Genomic DNA, 20831 nt, shown 5'->3' on the forward strand with positions numbered 1-20831 from the left:
TCTCATGCTGTATGAAGTTGTGTGTTTTCTGTTTTCAGCTGTGTTGGATGTGTTCAGCTGAGCGTGGTACATTCTTGTTGTCCTGGACATTCTGTAGTGGCAGCCGGTCTTTGTCAACCCGTGTTAAAACCCCTCATATGGCAGTTTGCTGTTATGTTGCACCTGACGTTTGGTTTGAGCACTTGAGGTAATTCCAGGTTTGTCTCATTTTTAATGTCACAGAGAGAGGGAGCGATGCCACAGAACTCACAAACGTCTGCCAAATGGATATGGTCTCTATCTCTAACACTCTCTCTCTCTCATGGATTTGTCTTCTGCTTTTCAATGCCTGGTGTTTGTCAGCTGTGACGTACCTGTTGTGATACCTGTTGAGTAGTCGCCAGCTTACCGTCAAACCATGACCACGAGAACCACAGGACAACATGACATGGAACGTAATAACACCAACATTCTAGTACATTCTTGTTGCTTTGTATTGCCATCACTGTGGTGGATACAGTATATATTTTTCAACGTAGGTCTATAGTGTTGTTGTTTATCACTTGGCTATCTTCACAATAGCTCTTGGAATACAAAATAGCATTGTGGTCTGTTTGAAAAAAAATATATATATTGTAGTTGGCATGAAACACTGAATGATTCTATTGGGGAGACAAGGTTTTGATTGTTGGTGTGTCCAGGCTAAGTCCCAAAGCCTTGACACTGGCTGTAAATTGTACCTCTAAAACTCAGGCATTACTGAAATGCATTGGCAGCCTCAAGTTGGCCTGGACTGTGGGTTCTACTCAATCTAATCCTGTAACGGGGAGTTACCAGGGTCAGTTACAGAATAACAATCTTCCGTTTGTCTCTTAACAATTCATATGAATTGCACATTCATTCATGCATGGCCAACAAATATGTAATAAAAAAATTGCAACCAAAAGCCCAGAGTCTGTTCAGTAAATGAGCGGGATGATGGAATCTGTCTGACGACTCAGACTGACTCAGCAAGACTGTCGTGACGTGACTATCATTAATTGAAAAAATGACCTATGTTTAATTGACAATCACTTAAATGAATAATGTAACAACTAACTCATTTAGGGGGTGGGGGGGTGGCCTGGCTATCCTCAAACATTTGCCTAGCCAATGGGTGTCTTTTTTTGATCCTCACCAAGGAGAGTCATGACAACTGGTTGTCTGTCTCAGTTAACCACCTCTCCCTCAACAACCTCCCCTCTCCAGAGAAGAACCACAGTGCCTGGAAGAAAAATAATATCCATGAAACATTCATGAGAATCCCATTACCTCCTACATCTTTTCCCTCATCCCTCGGTCTTCACTTCAACCTCCCGCCTCTCAGAAAGCCCATCTCAATTGGTTTCTGGCACATTGACCTTTTGACATCTACCAACACATGTGCAGTGGTCCCTGCAGCAGATGCTTAAACCGGTGTGATTAGAATGATTATTTGGCACGTCCAGTTTTGATTGACGCAACAGTCAGCATTTTTCTTCTCACAGAAACAGTTTTACTCAAACACAGTCCTATTATTTGTAAGGAAAACAACAATGAAGGCAATGCGAGCGCCAGCCAGGGGGGAAAGCTTTGCGCTAGACTGTGCAAATGTCTGCATACTTGATCATGGGAAACACTGGGGAGGTTCTTGGGCTCTCATTGAAGAGAGAAGTTTGTCAGGTACAGTAAAGTCTCAAACACAAATTCTCGGCAACAGTTAAATGGCCTACTTTTATGTGAATCAATGAGGAGATGGAACACACCTCAATTCAAACTGTTAGAAAACATAACTTAGAAAAGAATTTCTAATTGACAAGTTGAAATATAGCCTATAGATAATTAGCATGAAGTGTGTCTTGGTTCGAGGGCAGTGCGGGTAACTGTCCTGTTGCGTCACATTTTGGAACATTGGGAGCATTCTGACATCACCGAATTTGGGGGGTGTAGAGATATTTGGCACTCACGTGAAAAGGTTAATGCATGTGGTAGAGATTACAACTGTCCAGTGTCTCGGAGCAGGGATGCTGATCTAGGATCAGTTTTGCCTTTTAGTTTAATGAATAAGATGGGATATCTGAGTACTCCTACTCAGAGCCACTTGGTGAATACAGGCCCAGCATAATTAGTAATACTGACAAACTATATAGATTACATTTACACTGAAGTCTGTGGCGTGTAGAGGGATGGCAGACCTAAATACTTACACCATCTCAAATATGCCCTAAGCAAGCCATACTCTGGATCTATGAATACTAAGAACTCAATGAAGTCTAGTGTGAGCATTTCTATTTGAAGGTACACTGGGTTAATTTGGCTTTAACACTTCCCTGATTGAGTTTTTATGAGGTCTGATATCAAGACACACAGTTTCAGCATCGGTGAACTGTGTTTTCAGGGTGTATTTCACCAGGATATGCTTTTTACAAACTACTGTCGCTGTGTCTCAAATATTGTTACCCAATTCTCCTTATAGCGCACTACTTTTGTTGAAGGCCCACAGGGCGCAGTTCAGATGTAGTGCACTAAAGAGGTAATAGGGTGCCATTTGGGATTCAACCTCTGGCTCCAGCTATCTGAGTAACGTATAATGCGTTCTACATAAGCCTCAAATTCTATTTGAACACCTATTTGGACGAGGAGGTTCATTATTTCTCCTGAATGACTGACGGAATGGAAACTCAATTCAAATCATTGAAAGTGCAACTACCTGGATTTACTTCTGAGATAATCTAAGGAGGACTTTATTTTTTTCTGGCTGAACAATCACATGTGACTAGAAGAAGAAAACGGGAAGACCTACAGCGTGTTAGAAATCCATACAGCCAGGGCTGTAAAGAGCAGTACTAACCGAGTAGCCTCCATCTTGTTTTGTGCTCACAGTTTCCGGTGACCAGTGGTTGGCAGTTAATGACAGTGGAGCTGCCTCTCCTTTCCGTGGCCAGCTCAGGAAATGGTGAATTACCCAGCGTTCTATAAATACGTCTTCTTTTTTTTCTTACTGTAAAAGTGGTGGCCAATTACGTTGGGCTGACTGCTACAGCTTCCTGCTGTATGCGCTAGCCCTGGGATGAAATGCAGTAGTTGACTTGGACAGCATCACTCAACTCCTGTTAAAGGGTTCATTGGTGATTTAGTAATTGCTTTCTCTGTAGGCTAGAGATTTCAACATTTTTGAAGATGAGGAGAAAAGTGGAGACTCACCACATGACCAAAAGTATGTGGACACCTGCTCGTCGAACATCTCATTCCAAAATCATGGGCATTAATATGCAGTTGGTCCCCCCTTTTGCTGCTACAACGGCCTCCACTCTTCTAGGAAGAAGATGGGAGGAAGATGTTGGAACATTGCTTCCATTCAGCCACGATCATTATAGTGAAGTCAGCACTGATGTTGGGTGACACAGGTGACTAGAAGTCGGCATTCCAATTAATCCCAAAGGTGTTCGATGGGGTTGAGGTTAGGGCTCTGTACAAGCCAGTCAAGTTCTTCCACACCGATCTCGACAAACCATTTCTGTATGGACCTCGCTTTGTGCACGGGGGCATTGTCATGCTGGGTCTTGCCCAAACTGTGCCACAAAGTTGGAAGCACAGAATTGTCGAGAATGTCATTGTATGCAGTAGCGTTAAGATTTCCCCTCACTTGAACAAAGGGACCTGGCCGAACCATGAAAAACAGCCCCAGACCATTATTCCTCCTCCACCAAACTTTACAGTTTGCACTATGCATTGGGACAGGTGTTGTTCTCCTGGCATCCGCCAAACCCAGATTCGTCTGTCGGACTGCCAGACAAACGCGTGATTCATCACTCCAGAGAACATGTTTCCACTGCTCCAGAGTCCAATGGCGGCGAGCTTTACACCACTCCAGACGACGTTTGGCATTGCGTATGGTGATCTCAGGCTTGTGTGCAGCTGCTCGGCCATGGAAACCCATTTCATGAAGCTCCCGATGACAGTTCTTGTGCTGACGTTGCTTCCAGAGGCAGTTTGGAATTCTATAGTGAATGTTGCAACCGAGGACAGATTTTTACGCACTACACACAAACACTCAGCGGCCCCGTTCTGTGGGCTTGTGTGGCCTACCATTTCGTGGCTGAGCCGTTGTTGCTCCTAGACATTTCCACAATAACAGCACTTACTGTTGACCGGGGCAGCTCTAGCATGGAAGAAATTTGACGAACTGACTTGTTGGAATGGTGGCATCCTATGACGGTGCCACGTTGGAAGTCACTGAGCTCTTCAGTAATGACGTTCTACTTGGCCATGTTCTGTTATAATCTCCACCCGGCACAGCCAGAAGAGGACTGGCCACCCCACATAGCCTGGTTCCTCTCTAGGTTTCTTCCTAGGTTTTGGCCTTTCTAGGGAGTTTTTCCTAGCCACCGTGCTTCTACACCTGCATTGCTTGCTGTTTGGGGTTTTAGGCTGGGTTTCTGTACAGCACTTTGAGATATCAGCTGATGTACGAAGGGCTATATAAATAAATTTGATTTGATTACTTCCATTGTTTGTCTATGGAGATTGCTTGGCTGTGTGCTTGATGTTGTACACCTGTCAGCAAGGGGTGTGGCTGAAATAACTGAAACGTGTGTGTGTGTGTGTGTGTGTGTGTGTGTGTGTGTGTGTGTGTGTGTGTGTGTGTAAATATAGTGTATACACATACACACACACACACACACACACACACACCTCATCTCTGTTTTATATGTAACTGCCCCCCCCCTTCTCCTCTGAGTGGTCTGAAGCTAATTAGCAAGGCTGGCTGATTAAACGATGACAGGAGATGTCATTGTCTGTGTCATGGTCTTTTATAACGACCTTCACCACACACACACACTCTACACATGCAGTATAATGCCCTAGAGCTCATAGCTCCACTGTCAGGCTCCAGTTTCCTTTACTTCATTTGTTTGTTGCAGTGATTAACAGTGATTAGACTTAACAATTCTCACCAATTTAACATGTTGTTTCTTCCCTCAGCCGGTGCTCTTATTTGCTCGCCAACAATATGTCCTTCTTAATTAAATGATAATTGGTGTGAAACGTGTTTATTGTTATCTAATGAACTGTAACCCCCCCCTCCCCCAATCACCTTCTATGTAATGTTATGACAGCGTGACAGTACCAGTCCCCTCACTCTGCACAACCACAGCCAGGAATGGACCTAGACTGTATCCCAAATGGACCCATGTTGCCTACTGCCTATATAGTGCACTACTTTTGACCTGGGCTTTGGTCAAACGTAGGGCAGGGGATAAGGTATCATTTGGGGGACAGCCTTAGAGACGATAATGTCCTCTCAGCAGCTGCCGATCAACACGTCTCTCATCCTAACCTGAGATCAAGTCCTGCTTCCCTCCGTGGTCTCTGGATGGATTCCGATGAGAGCAGAGCCCTGCACATACCTTCCTGGGTTGCAGTACTTGGTGTTACATAATTGAACAGTACAAGGTTTAGGATGCCCTGTCAAGCACAAATCCCAGCGCGGATCTTTTATTCAAACTGGCAGCGTGTAAACTCCTCCTTGCTGACTTCTGTTGCTCCATCAGGTAGACTGATCATCCATATGTTCTAGATGAGAACGGGGCTCTGGGATGAATTCACAATCAGCCTCCTGGGGTCGGACAGGCACACATGTAAGCGCACACAGAGGGCTCCCGAGTGGCGGCGAGGTCTAAGGCACTGCATCTCAGCACTAGAGGCGTGACTACAGACCCTGGTTCGATCCCGGGCTGTATCACACAATTGGCCCGGCCTCGTCCAGGGTAGGCCGTCATTGTAAAATAAGAATTTGTTCTAACTGACTTGCCTAGTTAAATAAAATTTAAAAAATAAATGTGTACAAACACACACACACTTGTTTTACTATTCTTGTGGGAACCAAACAATTGATGCCCATTCAACATTTTATTTTCCCTAAACCTAACTCTAACCTTAACCCTAAAATAGCCTTTTTCCTGGTGGGGACCAGCAAAATGTCTCCACTTGTACAAATTGTCATTGTTTTACTATCCTTGTGAAGACTTTTGGTCCCCACAAGGATAGTAAACCCAAAAACATACACATGCATACTGCAGTCAGTTGGTCTCCCACCACTCCTGTCTAGTCACTGTCTGATCTGACTCTCAGTGCTGTCTTTGAAGTGTGTGTAGTAATGAACACTGGTCTGAACACTGACATCTTTCCTGGTTTTATACTGCACCTGTTGCGGTCCGTTTCAGGGAAAACGTTTGACCCTTTTTGCCAGTTTTTGTTGTAAATTCTTGTCCTCCACAGAACCTGGCCGGAGTCCAGATTTGGTTCTGTATATCTGACATTAGCCTCAATTTAATGTTTGATAATTACTATCAATAATATCAGAAAGTATATTTTTCTAGATTAACAATTTAAAAATGGAGGCATGTGGTATTTTTGTAGGCTATATTGTAGGTCTCGAGTTGTTGCGTCGACGCTAATTAGACCTTTCTTCACAGTGGAACTGTGTTGTCCCAACTAGGAATATAATTCATTCCCCTTTTAGAACTCGAGCCTCCAGTGTTCTTATGAAACTCCTTCACCTTTAGAACCAGAGCTTCCGGTGTCTATATAGAACTCATTCACCTTAACTAGAGCCTCCAGTGTTCTGTGTATCGTGAACCTATGAGGAGTACAGATGTACGTGGCAGAGAGGTGATGCGTGCTGTGATGTAATCAAACAGCAATCTCAGACAGAGTGGCTTGGAGTGCAAACATTGATTATTCTCTCACTGCTACAGGGGGCATGCCAATCCCTGTGAAGATCATAGAGGGGAGGTTGAGGGGGTGGGTGGCATCTGATGAAATTCCATCTGGTATCTGATGAAATGAGATGCAGAGATGCTAAAAACCTCACTGTTTTGGGGCTGACTCTGGCCCTGTTGGGGTACTTTAGTAATGCATCCATCCTCCCAACCTTCAAGTATTCACAGATTTTTGAATTAGCTGGATTGGTGGAAATGACAGGGTGGTAACCTTGCCTCAAGGAAACAAGGAAAGAATGATGCGGTATTGGAACAGGGTCATGGAGAAATTCCTCTGCTCTTTCTGTTGTAGCCTCTGCTGTCCTCTGACACTCTAAGGGCCTCCGGATCCACAAACATCCCTGTTAAGTCAGCTTTCTCTTCCTTCCCACAATCCTTCAGATTTTAGAGCGCTCTGCCAATTTGTTTTGGCAGGAAATCTTTTCGCCGTTGGGGCATTTTCGATCTGTCTCCCTGTCGCTCTCCACCTCAGTCTGAGTTTTGATGGGCCTGCCTGGCTGCAAGGTCTTTTTTTCCCTCCCTGTCTCTAATAGAGGGATGGGAAAGCTAGCTGGCGAAGGTCAGCTCTGGGATAAATGCTCAGCAGCCTCAAATTGAACCATTTCTTTCTTTCTTTCTTTCTGATGTTGGCAGCCCCGTCAGCCGGCTGCACCTAATGATGATGGGCTGTAATTTTCAGCTGGAATACTCAATTAGATGCTCAGGTCTGCAGGAGCTTGGAACTCACTGGCTTCACAATGGGAAGGACAGACATTTCTCTGTACAATATTTCGTCTGCGATTTATTTTATTTTTTTCTCCATCAGCGCGAGGTGGATGGATTACCTGGATTCATGGAAATGTGGTAGGCTTTCTCCTAACCCCTCAAAAATAACGTCAGGATCAAGGGGATCAGAATGTCATTTCTTTCCGGCCCTGATTATGCCCTTTCCTGACGCTTGACACTGAGGCACAGGGGAGCCGTGAGCCGTGATGATGAGTAGGACAAATACGTAATACCCAGAGTGCCAGCATGCAGCACCACGTCTGAATGGGATGACGGCTAAGCCCAGGCTTTCAACAAAGGTCGTCTCACCTGAATGAGGTTTGGGGGGGCCTCGCCACAAGACTCCACCTGTAGGCAAGTGAGAAGCCTGCTGGATTTAAGAGCCCATTGTAGAGGTCATAGTTATTTGTATTCAAAGTTAATGGACTACTAGTCTTTGAGGAATATGTAATATGTGAAGGTCATTTGTTATTGGCAGACATGGACTGTATCCTTTGGAGAGTTTGCTCAATTCAGTTTCACCATACATTCCTTCAGATTGGACTGGTCCTATGCAGCGGGCTCATTCAGAGCAAACGGAAGTGGACAAAGTCCATAAAAGCCATGAGGCTTCCGTAGAATGGTATTTAAGTCTTGGTTACAGTACATGGTAATATTTAGATGTGGTCTAGTGTGCTTGTCAGCATGCTATTCACACTGGTATGTATTTACTCATCCCCTTGGACACAGTTAGGGAAAACATTTTGTGTGTATGGTTACATTTACTGTATTAGATAGGGGCTGAGCTACTTAAATAAAACGTTTTCAAGATAAGTCACTGTGACTATAAATAATCTCAAGTAAATTATGAAATGTTATATTGTCTCCCTGGTGACACACACACCTCTCTGCCTCTCCACTGATCTATCACTGATATCAGGGAGGAGGAGTGCTGCAGGGTGGAGGATATTTTAACTTGTCCACTCATACCTGCCAGCTCCCCTCCCAGAAAACCCTGCATTGCCTTGGTGACAGCGCAGAGAAGCGACCAGATCAATCAGCCAATCCCCAGATGGGATGTGTCCCAAATAGAGAACACCGTGTTCCCTATATAGTGAAATACTTTTAACCAGAGCCCTATATAGTGCAGTATCTAGCCATTTGGGACGCACAACCATCTGTCAGCCAGGGCCCCAACCCATTCATTATTAATTTGAGAATTACACTGGGGCCTCCTCCAAATGGTGCGGGGCGTTGTGACCAGTTGTGATAGAATATGCAAGGTTCTGCATAATGTAGGATTGAAATACAGTAGTCAGTACAGTATCAGGAACTAACATTTACACGATATTTCTTCAGTTAGCTGCAGTGCCGGGATAGTGATGTTAGGGGTGACACTTAGTCATGCTGGTGGTGTGTCATAGATGGACTGACTCACGTCTGGCGGGAAGGTTTTTAACAGGATAGACTGTATAGCATAGATTTATTTTTTTAAGGGATCACAATAACTTGCTTCCCTCTTTTGTCTGCATGACACAACCTGGAGAGATTGGGGTACTTAAAGGGAGTTTATCACATTTTATTTAAAAGGCGTGTTGCCTAAGTGCCACTTTGTTCAGTTATTGTGTGCATTGGGTATAATCTCCCATTTTGAAAATCAAATCAAATGTTATTTGTCACATACACATGGTTAGCAGATGTTAGTGCGAGTGTAGCGAAATGCTTGTGCTTCTAGTTCCGACAATGCAGTAATAACCAACAAGTAATCTAGCTAACAATTCCAAAACTACTACCTTATAGACACAAGTGTAAGGGGATAAAGAATATGTACATAAAGATATATGAATGAGTGATGGTACAGAGCGGCATAGGCAAGATACAGTAGATGGTATTGAGTACAGTATATACATATGAGATGAGTATGTAAACAAAGTGGCATAGTTAAAGTGGCTAGTGATACATGTATTACATAAAGATGCAGTAGATGATATAGAGTACAGTATATATGTATACATATGAGATGAATAATGTAGGGTATGTAAACATTATATTAGGTAGCATTGTTTAAAGTGGCTAGTGATATATTTTACATTTCCCATCAATTCCCATTATTAAAGTGGCTGGAGTTGAGTCAGTGTGTTGGCAGCAGCCACTCAATGTTAGTGGTGGCTGTTTAACAGTCTGATGGCCTTGAGATAGAATCTGTTTTTCAGTCTCTCGGTCCCAGCTTTGATGCACCTGTACTGACCACGCCTTCTGGATGATAGCGGGGTGAACAAGCAGTGGCTCAGGTGGTTGTTGTCCTTGATGATCTTTATGGCCTTCCTGTGACATCGGGTGGTGTAGGTGTCCTGGAGGGCAGGTAGTTTGCCCCCGGTGATGCGTTGTGCAGACCTCACTACCCTCTGGAGAGCCTTACGGTTGTGGGCGGAGCAGTTGCCGTACCAGGCAGTGATACAGCCCGACAGGATGCTCTCGATTGTGCATCTGTAGAAGTTTGTGAGTGCTTTTGGTGACAAGCCAAATTTCTTCAGCCTCCTGAGGTTGAAGAGGCGCTGCTGCGCCTTCTTCACGATGCTGTCTGTGTGGGTGGACCAATTCAGTTTGTCTGTGATGTGTACGCAGAGGAACTTAACTTACTACCCTCTCCACTACTGTTCCATCGATGTGGATAGGGGGGTGTTCCCTCTGCTGTTTCCTGAAGTCCACAATCATCTCCTTTGTTTTGTTGACATTGAGTGTGATTTTCCTGACACCACACTCCGAGGGCCCTCACCTCCTCCCTGTAGGGCGTCTCGTCATTGTTGGTAATCAAGCCTACCACTGTTGTGTCGTCCGCAAACTTGATGATTGAGTTGGAGGCGTGCGTGGCCACGCAGTCATGGGTGAACAGGGAGTACAGGAGAAGGCTCAGAACGCACCCTTGTGGGGCCCCAGTGTTGAGGATCAGCGGGGTGGAGATGTTGTTGCCTACCCTCACCACCTGGGGGCGGCCCGTCAGGAAGTCCAGTACCCAGTTGCACAGGGCGGGGTCGAGACCCAGGGTCTCGAGCTTGATGACGAGCTTGGAGGGCACTATGGTGTTAAATGCCGAGCTGTAGTCGATGAACAGCATTCTCACATAGGTATTCCTCTTGTCCAGATGGGTTAGGGCAGTGTGCAGTATGGTTGAGATTGCATCGTCTGTGGACCTATTTGGGCGGTAAGCAAATTGGAGTGGGTCTAGGGTGTCAGGTAGGGTGGAGGTGATATGGTCCTTGACTAGTCTCTCAAAGCACTTCATGATGACGGAAGTGAGTGCTACGGGGCTGTAGTCGTTTAGCTCAGTTACCTTAGCTTTCTCGGGAACAGGAACAATGGTGGCCCTCTTGAAGCATGTGGGAACAACAGACTGGGAGCACCTCCTCCCAGCTGCCCACTGCACTGAGGCTAGGTAACACGGTCACCACCGATAAATCCATGATTATAGAAAAATTCAACAAGCATTTCTCAACAGCTGGCCATGCCTTCCGCCTGGCTACTCCAACCTCGGCCAACAGCTCCGCCCCCCCCCCCCACCGCAGCTACTCGCCCAAGCCTCTCCAGGTTCTCCTTTACCCAAATCCAGATAGCAGATGTTCTGAAAGAGCTGCAAAACCTGGACCCGTACAAATCAGCTGGGCTTGACAATCTGGACCCTCTATTTTTGAAACTATCTGCCGCCATTGTTTATGTACCCTATTACCAGCCTGTTAAACCTCTCTTTCATATCGTCTGAGATCCCCAAGGATTGGAAAGCAGCCACAGTCATCCCCCTCTTCAAAGGGGGAGACACCCTGGACCCAAACTGTTACAGACCTATATCCATCCTGCCCTGCCTATCTAAGGTCTTCGAAAGCCAAGTCAACAAACTGGTCACTGACCATCTCGAATCCCACCGTACCTTCTCCGCTGTGCAATCTGGTTTCCGAGCCGGTCACGGGTGCACCTCAGCCACGCTCAAGGTACTAAACGATTTCATAACCGCCATCGATAAAAGACAGTACTGTGCAGCCGTCTTCATCGACCTTGCCAAGGCTTTCGACTCTGTCAATCACCATATTCTTATCGGCAGACTCAGTAGCCTCGGATTTTCGGATGACTGCCTTGCCTGGTTCACCAATTACTTTGCAGACAGAGTTCAGTGTGTCAAATCGGAGGGCATGCTGTCCGGTCCTCTGGCAGTCTCTATTGGGGTGCCACAGGGTTCAACTCATTTCTCTGTATATATCAATGATGTTGCTCTTGCTGCGGGCGATTCCCTGATCCACCTCTATGCAGACGACACCATTCTATATACTTCCGGCCCGTCCTTGGACACTGCTATCTAACCTCCAAACGAGCTTCAATGCCATACAACACTCCTTCCGTGGCCTCCAACTGCTCTTAAACGCTAGTAAAACCAAAGGCATGCTTTTCAACCGTTCGCTGCCTGCACCCGCACGCCCGACCAGCATGACCACCCTGGATGGTTCCGACCTTGAATATGTGGACATCTATAAGTACCTAGGTGTCTGGCTAGACTGTAAACTCTCCTTCCAGACTCATATCAAACATCTCCAATCGAAAATCAAATCAAGAATCAGCTTTCCATTCCGCAACAAAGCCTCCTTCACTCACACCTCCAAACTTACCCTAGTAAAACTGACTATCCTACCGATCCTCAACTTCGGCGATGTCATCTACAAAATTGCTTCCAACACTCTACTCAGCAAACTGGATGCAGTTTATCACAGTGCCATCCGTTTTGTCACTAAAGCACCTTATACCACCCACCACTGCGTCTTGTATGCTCTAGTCGGCTGGCCCTCGCTACATATTCGTCGCCAGACCCACTGGCTCCAGGTCATCTACAAGTCCATGCTAGGTAAAGCTCCGCCTTATCTCAGTTCACTGGTCACGATGGCAACACCCATACGTAGCACGCGCTCCAGCAGGTGTATCTCACTGATCATCCCGAAAGCCAACACCTCATTTGGCCGCCTTTCGTTCCAGTTCTCTGCTGCCTGTGACTGGAACGAATTGCAAAAATCGCTGAAGTTGGAGACTTTTATCTCCCTCACCAACTTCAAACATCTGCTATCTGAGCAGTTAACCGATCGCTGCAGCTGTACATAGTCTATCGGTAAATAGCCCACCCATTTTACCTACCTCATCCCCATACTGTTTTTATTTATTTACTTTTCTGCTCTTTTGCACACCAATATCTCTACCTGTACATGACCATCTGATCATTTATCACTCCAGTGTTATTAATCTGCAAAATTGTAATTATTCGCCTACCTCCTCATGCCTTTTGCACACAATGTATATAGACTCCCCTTTTTTTCCTACTGTGTTATTGACTTGTTAATTGTTTACTCCATGTGTAACTCTGTGTTGTCTGTTCACACTGCTATGCTTTATCTTGGCCAGGTCGCAGTTGCAAATGAGAACTTGTTCTCAACTAGCCTACCTGGTTAAATAAAGGTGAAATAAAAAATAAAAATAAAAATAGGGATTGATTGAATATGTCTGTAAAGTTCTCTATCGGGGGCTCGCCTTGCCTGGGCTGTGACTGGAGAGTGGTGTGGTAACTAATGCAGCCTGGACACAGGCTTAGCTCAACTTTTTGATGTTTGTCCCAGAAATCCAAGGTGCTCTAAGCATAAATGCCCTTTAAGAGAAAGAAGCAGAGATTCCCAGGAGAGGTATTCTAATCCTGCACAGAACGAGAAAGTTATAATAAATAAAAAATAAATGCAGGATTTACCTGAGGGCCTTGCCGATCATAGTTAATAAATGCAGGATTGGGTCTCCTGGGTGGCGCAGTGGTTAAGGGCGCTGTAATGCAGTGCCAGCTGTGCCACCAGAGACTCTGGGTTCGCACCCAGGCTCTGTCGTAACCGGCCGCGACCGGGAGGTCCGTGGGGCGACGCACAATTGGCCTAGCGTCGTCCGGGTTAGGGAGGGCTTGGCCGGAAGCGATGTCCTTGTCTCATCGCGCACCAGCGACTCCTGTGGCGGGCCGGGCGCATTGCACGCTAACCAAGGTTGCCAGGTGCACGGTGTTTCCTCCGACATATTGGTGCGGCTGGCTTCCGGGTTGGATGCGCGCTGTGTTAAGAAGCAGTGCGGCTTGGTTGGGTTGTGTATCGGAGGACGCATGACTTTCAACCTTTGTCTCTCCCGAGCCCGTATGAGACAATATAATAGCTACTAACAATTGGATACCACGAAATTGGGGAGAAAAAGGGAAAATAATAATAATAAATAAATGCAGGATTTACCTGAGGGCCTTGCCGATCATAGTTAATGAAATATTACCTGGCTGATTGTGAACCGTGGAGCTTATTTGGCCTGTAGTCTAAAAGCTGTTTTTAGAAATGCTGACACAAAATGATGCATTGGTGATGGGACCAGCTACAGTGATAACCTCCCCTACAAACAGAACCAAAGACAAACCAGCAGGTTATGGCCGTAAGGAGCAGTTGTACAGTTTGTCTACCCATGCCAAGGCTTGTCTGATTTCATCAGTACTGAAACCTTTAAAGACTCCCTGCCCAGCAGTAGCAGTGCCCTCCTGTCCTGTCAGGTTATTAGACCCACTGCTAGAGGACACTCCCTAATCCGTTAGACAGTTTCAAGTCCAATTGCTCTTCAACAGAAAGGGATAACAAATTAGGTTGTTGGAGGGAGGGGGGGGGGACTAGGTTAGTACACTGACCTATTCTGCTACAGGGGAGAGTGACAGACTGAGGTGTGTGTGTACATGCCAGTGGCGGTCAGTGCTGTTTGATGGAGGACGATTTAGTTTTTTCATGAGCATGGCCTTATTTCTATTACAGCATATTGGAGGACTCATTCATATTCCATTCACCCAGTTAAATGTAACAACGATAGATTTAGGCTACTACATTATACTCTAATGTTTCTCTATATCCATCATGAGGTTGCTACAACCTAGCCAATGAATGAACGTTTACAATGTAGGTGCACACAGGTTGAGAGAAATTTGAGATGACAGTGACACATGGACAGACAGTGACGCATTCAATACCGCCTCGCACACTCTTGCCTGCATCTAGCTGATAGAGGGTGTAATCATAAGTCCAACAATTGCAAAATAGAGTTTCTATTGGACAAATTCAGGTATGTTTATCCTTGTTTTGTTCCGTTTTAAGAAACGTTATAAACACAATTGGTGGATGAATACACCCCTGATCACGTGTAAACACAGTTCACTTTCGTAACAGTCACGTTGTATTCCTTCTCGCATGTATGCGCTCTCCTCCTCTGATCTTTTCCCTTCGTCATTTGTGGTCTTCAGTGCAAAACACATCTGTTTGTGACCAGGTGAGGGAACCTTTCCAGGCCAAACCATATAACTGCTACACACAGCCTACATCGTTGTCAACATATTAGCTAAAGTAGCGTCATCGTCAACATAGCTAATAGAACTAACGCGTTAGTAAACTTGCTAAAATCATGCAGTAACGTAAGTGTACAGTCAGTAAGCTATTTAGCACTTACACCGGCGGGCCCCAGTTGCAATAAATTAGTAAAACGAAAGCTTACCTTGACTTGAAATAGTTCCAGTGTTGTTGGATAGTCATTGCCAGCAAGCTAACATAGCATCCCTATGATTGGTTGAGTAGGCTAAACTAGCTAGCTGCTTTTGCCAGCTAAGTAAGTGAAAGTGAAAAAAATAACGTCTCTTGCTTCTAAATTTTGGAAAAAATTACTTTCTTCACATCTCTTCAACTAATGTATTTCTCTCTTTGACTCAACTACTCACCACACTATATACATTGCAGTGTTAGCTAGCTGTATTTTGTGGTTTCAGTACTAGATTCATTCTCTGATCCTTTTATTGGGTGGTTAACATGTCAGTTCATGCTGCAAGAGCTCTGATAGGTTGGAGCACGTCCTCCGGAAATTTTCATAATTACTGTGTAAGTCTACGGAAGGGGATGAGAACCATGAGCCTCCTAGGTTTTGTATTGAAGTCAATGTACCCAGAGAAGAACGGAAGCTAGCTGTCCTCCAAGTACAGCATGGTGCTACCCTACAGAGTGCTGTTGAGGCTACTGTAGACCTTCAATGCAAAATAGTATGTTTAAATCAATTATTTGGTTACTTGAATATATTTAGTATAGTTTGATCTAAAAAGGATAACTTTTTAAATGTTTTACAATTTTGTATTTTTATGAAAATCACGGAGGAAGATCCTCCTCCCCTTCCTCCTCTGAGGAGCCTCTGCTAGTACCTGTGTGTGTGTTTGTGTGTTTGTGTGTGTGGGTGAACCTGCAGCGGTTGTATTATGTAAAGGGATATGGTTGTTTGGTTGATTTATTTATTTCCCCATGTCCTTGTTTTCTCTTCGCTGCAGCTGCTCTGTGAGGCAGATCTCCCAGGTGGATCGTAGCAACGCGTCAACTCTAATAGAGCCTCCCCCAGTCCACTCCCCAGCCATCTGACAGACCCAACAAACATCAAAGGTAGCTACCCCACTCTGCCACTCTTCTCGCTGTCTCCGTCTCTCTGCCTGCCTGCAAAAAGGTTCTATTGAACACATCATTGAGTCTATTAACTGACAGAGGGGCTTTTTTGTAACCTGAGGAATACTGTGTACCTTTTGCTGCTGTCTTGTCTCTTTTTGATATGACTTGCCTTCATTCTGTTGTTATTTCTGATGTTTGAAGTAGGTAGTGTGGTTTTGGATACTTGGATTTCGTGCACTTTGAAAGATGTGCTCCTTTTTTTCATCCTGTTTTTTTTTTTCTTTCATCTTGGCTGTAATTACTGGCATCACATGTATTCTCTCTAATTGATTGATGTAACAGATATAGAAAATACTATATCTACATATCAGTGATGCCACACTGTAACATTCTAGCTAATATGATGAACTAGCTTATTGAAAATACTGTCCAGAGAGAGATGATGTTTCCAATGTTGGTCTATACTGGTAAGAGGTAGACCTAGCTGTACCCCGTATGTTGAGAGACGAGCTGCTCTGGGAGCCCACTCCCTCTGTGAAAGCATGAGCATAGACTTATATTGTGTGTGTGTGGAAATACGAGTAAAAATACCAGTGTGTGTGTGTGTGTGACTGTGTCGGTCTCAGGGTTTCCACACAGAGAAGAGCTTCAAAGATAAAAGGTGGAAGAAAATTGATGGTAAACAATTGCTTATTTTCTTAGCGTTTTAAACTTTTCAGCGATGGTTCGCCACACTCCTCGCTAAGCTTTGCTTATCCTGGCATCACTATACCCACCAGTGGATTATCATTCACTTTACATTTCCATAGAGGACAGGCGCTTTGAATCCCAAATTGGAGGAAGGATACTGAGGATCGGGTGGCTGACAGTGGTTTCTTTTGGCTCAATGAGAGAAAAAAACAATCTTCTGTGTGGAAGCCCTGAGACCAAGGCGGTCACACACACAAATCTTTAAAGTCAAACGAGATTACCTGTTCTGTTACCAAGCTATTTAAAATGGCTGATAGGCTTTTGTTAGTACCGTTGCGTTTTTAATGCCTTTTAGAATATTAGGCATTAGAAGTGACTGTGTTCTTGGAAGCTAATGGCCTGCTGCGTTGCCAGAGCCAATACCTATTAATCGCTAATGCTAGCATTTCTTCATTCTCACTCCGACTGCCATTTGTGCAGCGCGCAACTCATAATGAAGCACTCTTCTCTCTCCATTACCCTTGTTTTTCTATGGAAATGTTCTCCCAGCTCAGAGTGGACGATGAGAGCACAAAATTAAATACTACCCTTTTTTTTATCCAGAAAATATTACCCTTCCCCTGTTATTTTGTCATTTCATACTTTCTCTGTTTTTAGACAAATGTAGAAGACCCCAACACTGAAGGTATAATGTAAAACTGTTGTGTTTAACCATAACCTCCCTATTTTGGATGGAATTTTCTTCAAGTTTGGGAATAATTCCAGCAATTTTCTGGCCATTCAACATGCTACAAGACTCCTGAAGCCTAAACTGAATTTCTGACATTAGGATTAATCACTACTAGACTCAGTCATTCCCACATAAATGCTTTGACATTTTGGACAATCTGAAAGAAATATCACAATATGCATCCCAAATGGCACCCTATTTCATACATAGTGAGCTACTTTTACCAGAACACTATGGGCCCTGGTCAAAAGTAGTGCACTATAAAGGGAAGAGGGTGCCATTTGCTATCTTAGAATAAGGGCCAGGAATTCAGTGCTTGTTTACATTTCTGAATGATGCCTCCTAATGTCTCCAATTTGGCGTCTTAATTGTTTGAATGTATTATCCATCAGAGAGCTCAGGTGGGCTGAGGGGCAACCACACACTCCAACCACACACACACGCACAGGATCAGGTGTTTTAGGTAGCCCTTTGTGCCATTGAGACCTCCCTTCTCAGATGGGCATCAGATGGGTTTAGACAAGGAATTAATTTAAGCTGCAATTATAGGCCCTTGAAATGGGGGACTTGACAGTCAGGTTTCCAGCCTCTCCCTTTTAGCTCCATCAGGATACCAGGCACTGCTGGTCTCACTCAATTACCCTCAACAACCCTCCCCCACCACTCCCTACACCCTACACACCAATTCCCCTGCACTCCTCCCACTCAGCCCACCCCACATCTGGGGTTTGGGGGAGGGGGGGGGGGGGCTCTATAATGCAATATAAAGCCAGGCTCTCTCTTTGTTCCTGGTTGAGTCCTCTCAAAGTGGGTCTTAATTCATTTGCACTGAACGTCTTAATGTATCATTCAAAGCTCTTTTGGAGGAGGCTATAATGCTAATGAGGCAATACTAATCCAACCTTGGTTTAAATTCTGACACTTTTTAAGGAAGTTGGGCTGAGGCTCAAAAGGCAGTAGCAGCAATTTGATTATATTTGTCCTATGCTCTCAAGGCGGAGTTAGGGTGGATGTGGGTGGCTGTAGGTGTATTTGAATGCCCAAGGCTGTACACTGAACAGTGAAGGGCCTCGTCAAGATGTTTACTGAAATGACTGTAGCCCTTGTATTGCCATTTGACAGTCCCTTCTAAAATTCCAAAAGACCTGGGCCCAGTTGCATAAAACATTTTAACTTAATTTCACCCTTTTTTTAAAATTAAGTGATAAGGTTAAGGGTGCCCATGAGCTCCTTACATGCTTCATTCAGTATGGATATCAATGTAAACAGCATTTGTGGAGGTTAGTGTTGCTTTCCTCTGCCTTGGTTGCAAAAGGAAAGGCACAATTTGTTTTGTGGGCATTGCATATACTTCCTCCATAATCCCCACAATGTGTATTAAAGTAGTGGACGGGAGGTATGCGCCATATCAGTTAAGGCTGATGGAACAGATCAGAATGTTTAGAATTAAATGTAGATCAACTATTATTTCTTAACATTTTAAGCTTAGTGATATGCGCGCAGCATTAGGCCTCCAAAATGCAATTTGCAACAAAACAGCATTCTAAAATGTGAACCACACATGCCAGGTTTCATGGACATATGGAAATATCCGTCAGAAATTTTGGAAGAGGGAAGATCTAAAGATGCGACGGGTTGCTAATATGACAAGGATAATTCCTTTGGCTGCTAGACAATAAAAGATAGTTAAAAGAAAACCAATAGAACAGGAGAAATTGTACAGTATATGGAAGTATTTTATAAAATAATTGCCTTGTTTCTATGGTTGAATTTTGGTTTGGCTACTTTGAAACAAGGTAAGACATGCCTCATAATATGAAGGAAAACATCCAGGTTTCAGGAACAGGGAAAATATAGCAGTGCTAATGATAGGGATAACTGTCTTCTGGTAGATGGAAAGGCAAAGTAGCTTTTCATGATTATTTGCATCAATCCAGTGACCATTCATTTCGTAAACTCCATCTCATGTGCGCTATGCTGCTAATCAAACAACAGTGCTATGTGCCAGTGCACTTGAATTAAAGGGTAACTACGCTGAAAGATGAACATTTCTTAGATTTTTCCCAGACCTCTGTGGTCTCCTGGTGTGGTTTAAGCATTGTTCTGGATTTAGAACATCAAATCCGGTTTATCCAAACACAACAAAAAAATTGACTGAGCAAAAAAAATAAATCAAAAACCTACATGTGAATTTCTGACTCTGTTGACAGCCTCATTTATCAGTTTCAATAGTGGGCATACTATCAGCCTACTTGCACAGTACAGCTTGGTTTGGCGTGACTGTGAAAGACCAATATGGGATTAATCATTTTAGGTAATTCAGAGTGTACGTCACTGTTTCTCATATCATTTTTTTTACACGGGGTTCCTTTCCTTCACCGGGCACACCATTTGGGATTTGCAGAATACCCCCTTCTCCAGGCACCACTACACCACTGGTGGGGAGGGGAGGGCTTTGAAGAGTGCAACTGGCTGCCTGCATCTCCCTGTCAGGACCACCACCACGCTGGAAGTGTGGGCGTGTGATTACATTTATTACCAGGCTATTTTGAGCACAATACAGGCCCAGGTTTGTACTGTTAATACATTCATCGTTTAGGAAAAGCTCTGCACCGGCATAACTGGGACTCAGAGCAAGTGCTGCATTCTGTGTTCCCTCTGTGGTAGAATAGAATATACACTGCTTTTCCCTTTAAGAGTGGTTACCTCATTAGAGCAGTCAAATTTATCACATCCTTTGCGGAATTAAGTTAATTACGTTTTGATCTTTCAGCTTTGAATGTTATAAAAATGAGTTATCCCCTTTCTTCAGTAATGTTATCACCACACAATGTCATGCTTGGCATCCCAGTGTGTTTTGTACTTAGTGGCGTGGATAACAGGGGTGTTGGTTATTGGTGGATGGGGTTAAACAGGGGGAGACATTGGAGTGATCTCTTCTCCCTGTCCCTTCAGCCCCAGACCATTAGCAAACATCTGCTGTGTAAAGTCTTAAACCAGCCCTGTGTTTTGAGGGGGGAATTGTTCAAATTCACTGCCTAGGTACTCTGGGCTATTTTCAGTGGCCAGGAGTTAACGGTAATGATAAGCTCTCTGGGCGTAGCTCACATGCCTTCCATATTCCCCTTGTGAATCAGGAGGGGAGCAGCTAGCTAGCGCCCATGGTCCCTGCCCTGGCTCCCGTCCCCCTCTCCAGCCCCAAGGGAGTTTGAATCACTGGACTTAGCCTGTTCAGGAGTCTATCAACTGTGTCCAATCAACATGGCTCACTATCTGTCACTTTCAGCTGTCTCAAAACGTAGATAAAATGGTTGCCGCTAGGCTAGACAAGTATTATACTATATTTACCATAGACCAGAGCGACTATTTTGATGTTGAAAGCGG

At 44.5% G+C, this 20831-nt stretch overlaps 1 protein-coding gene across 2 annotated transcripts in view; it reads left to right on the top strand.

Moving 5' to 3' along the window:
- LOC112248640 (ARVCF delta catenin family member) overlaps positions 1-20831 on the top strand; it is a 240150-nt gene that overhangs the window by 92489 nt on the left and 126830 nt on the right. For both annotated transcript variants that reach the window (XM_024417832.2, XM_042320685.1), the window contains one exon: positions 15916-16024. The gene's annotated coding sequence lies outside the window, so the exon portion shown is untranslated. The remainder of the gene's footprint in view (positions 1-15915; positions 16025-20831) is intronic.

This window comes from Oncorhynchus tshawytscha, linkage group LG04 (genome assembly GCF_018296145.1).
Source record: "Oncorhynchus tshawytscha isolate Ot180627B linkage group LG04, Otsh_v2.0, whole genome shotgun sequence".
Lineage (NCBI taxonomy): Eukaryota > Metazoa > Chordata > Actinopteri > Salmoniformes > Salmonidae > Oncorhynchus > Oncorhynchus tshawytscha.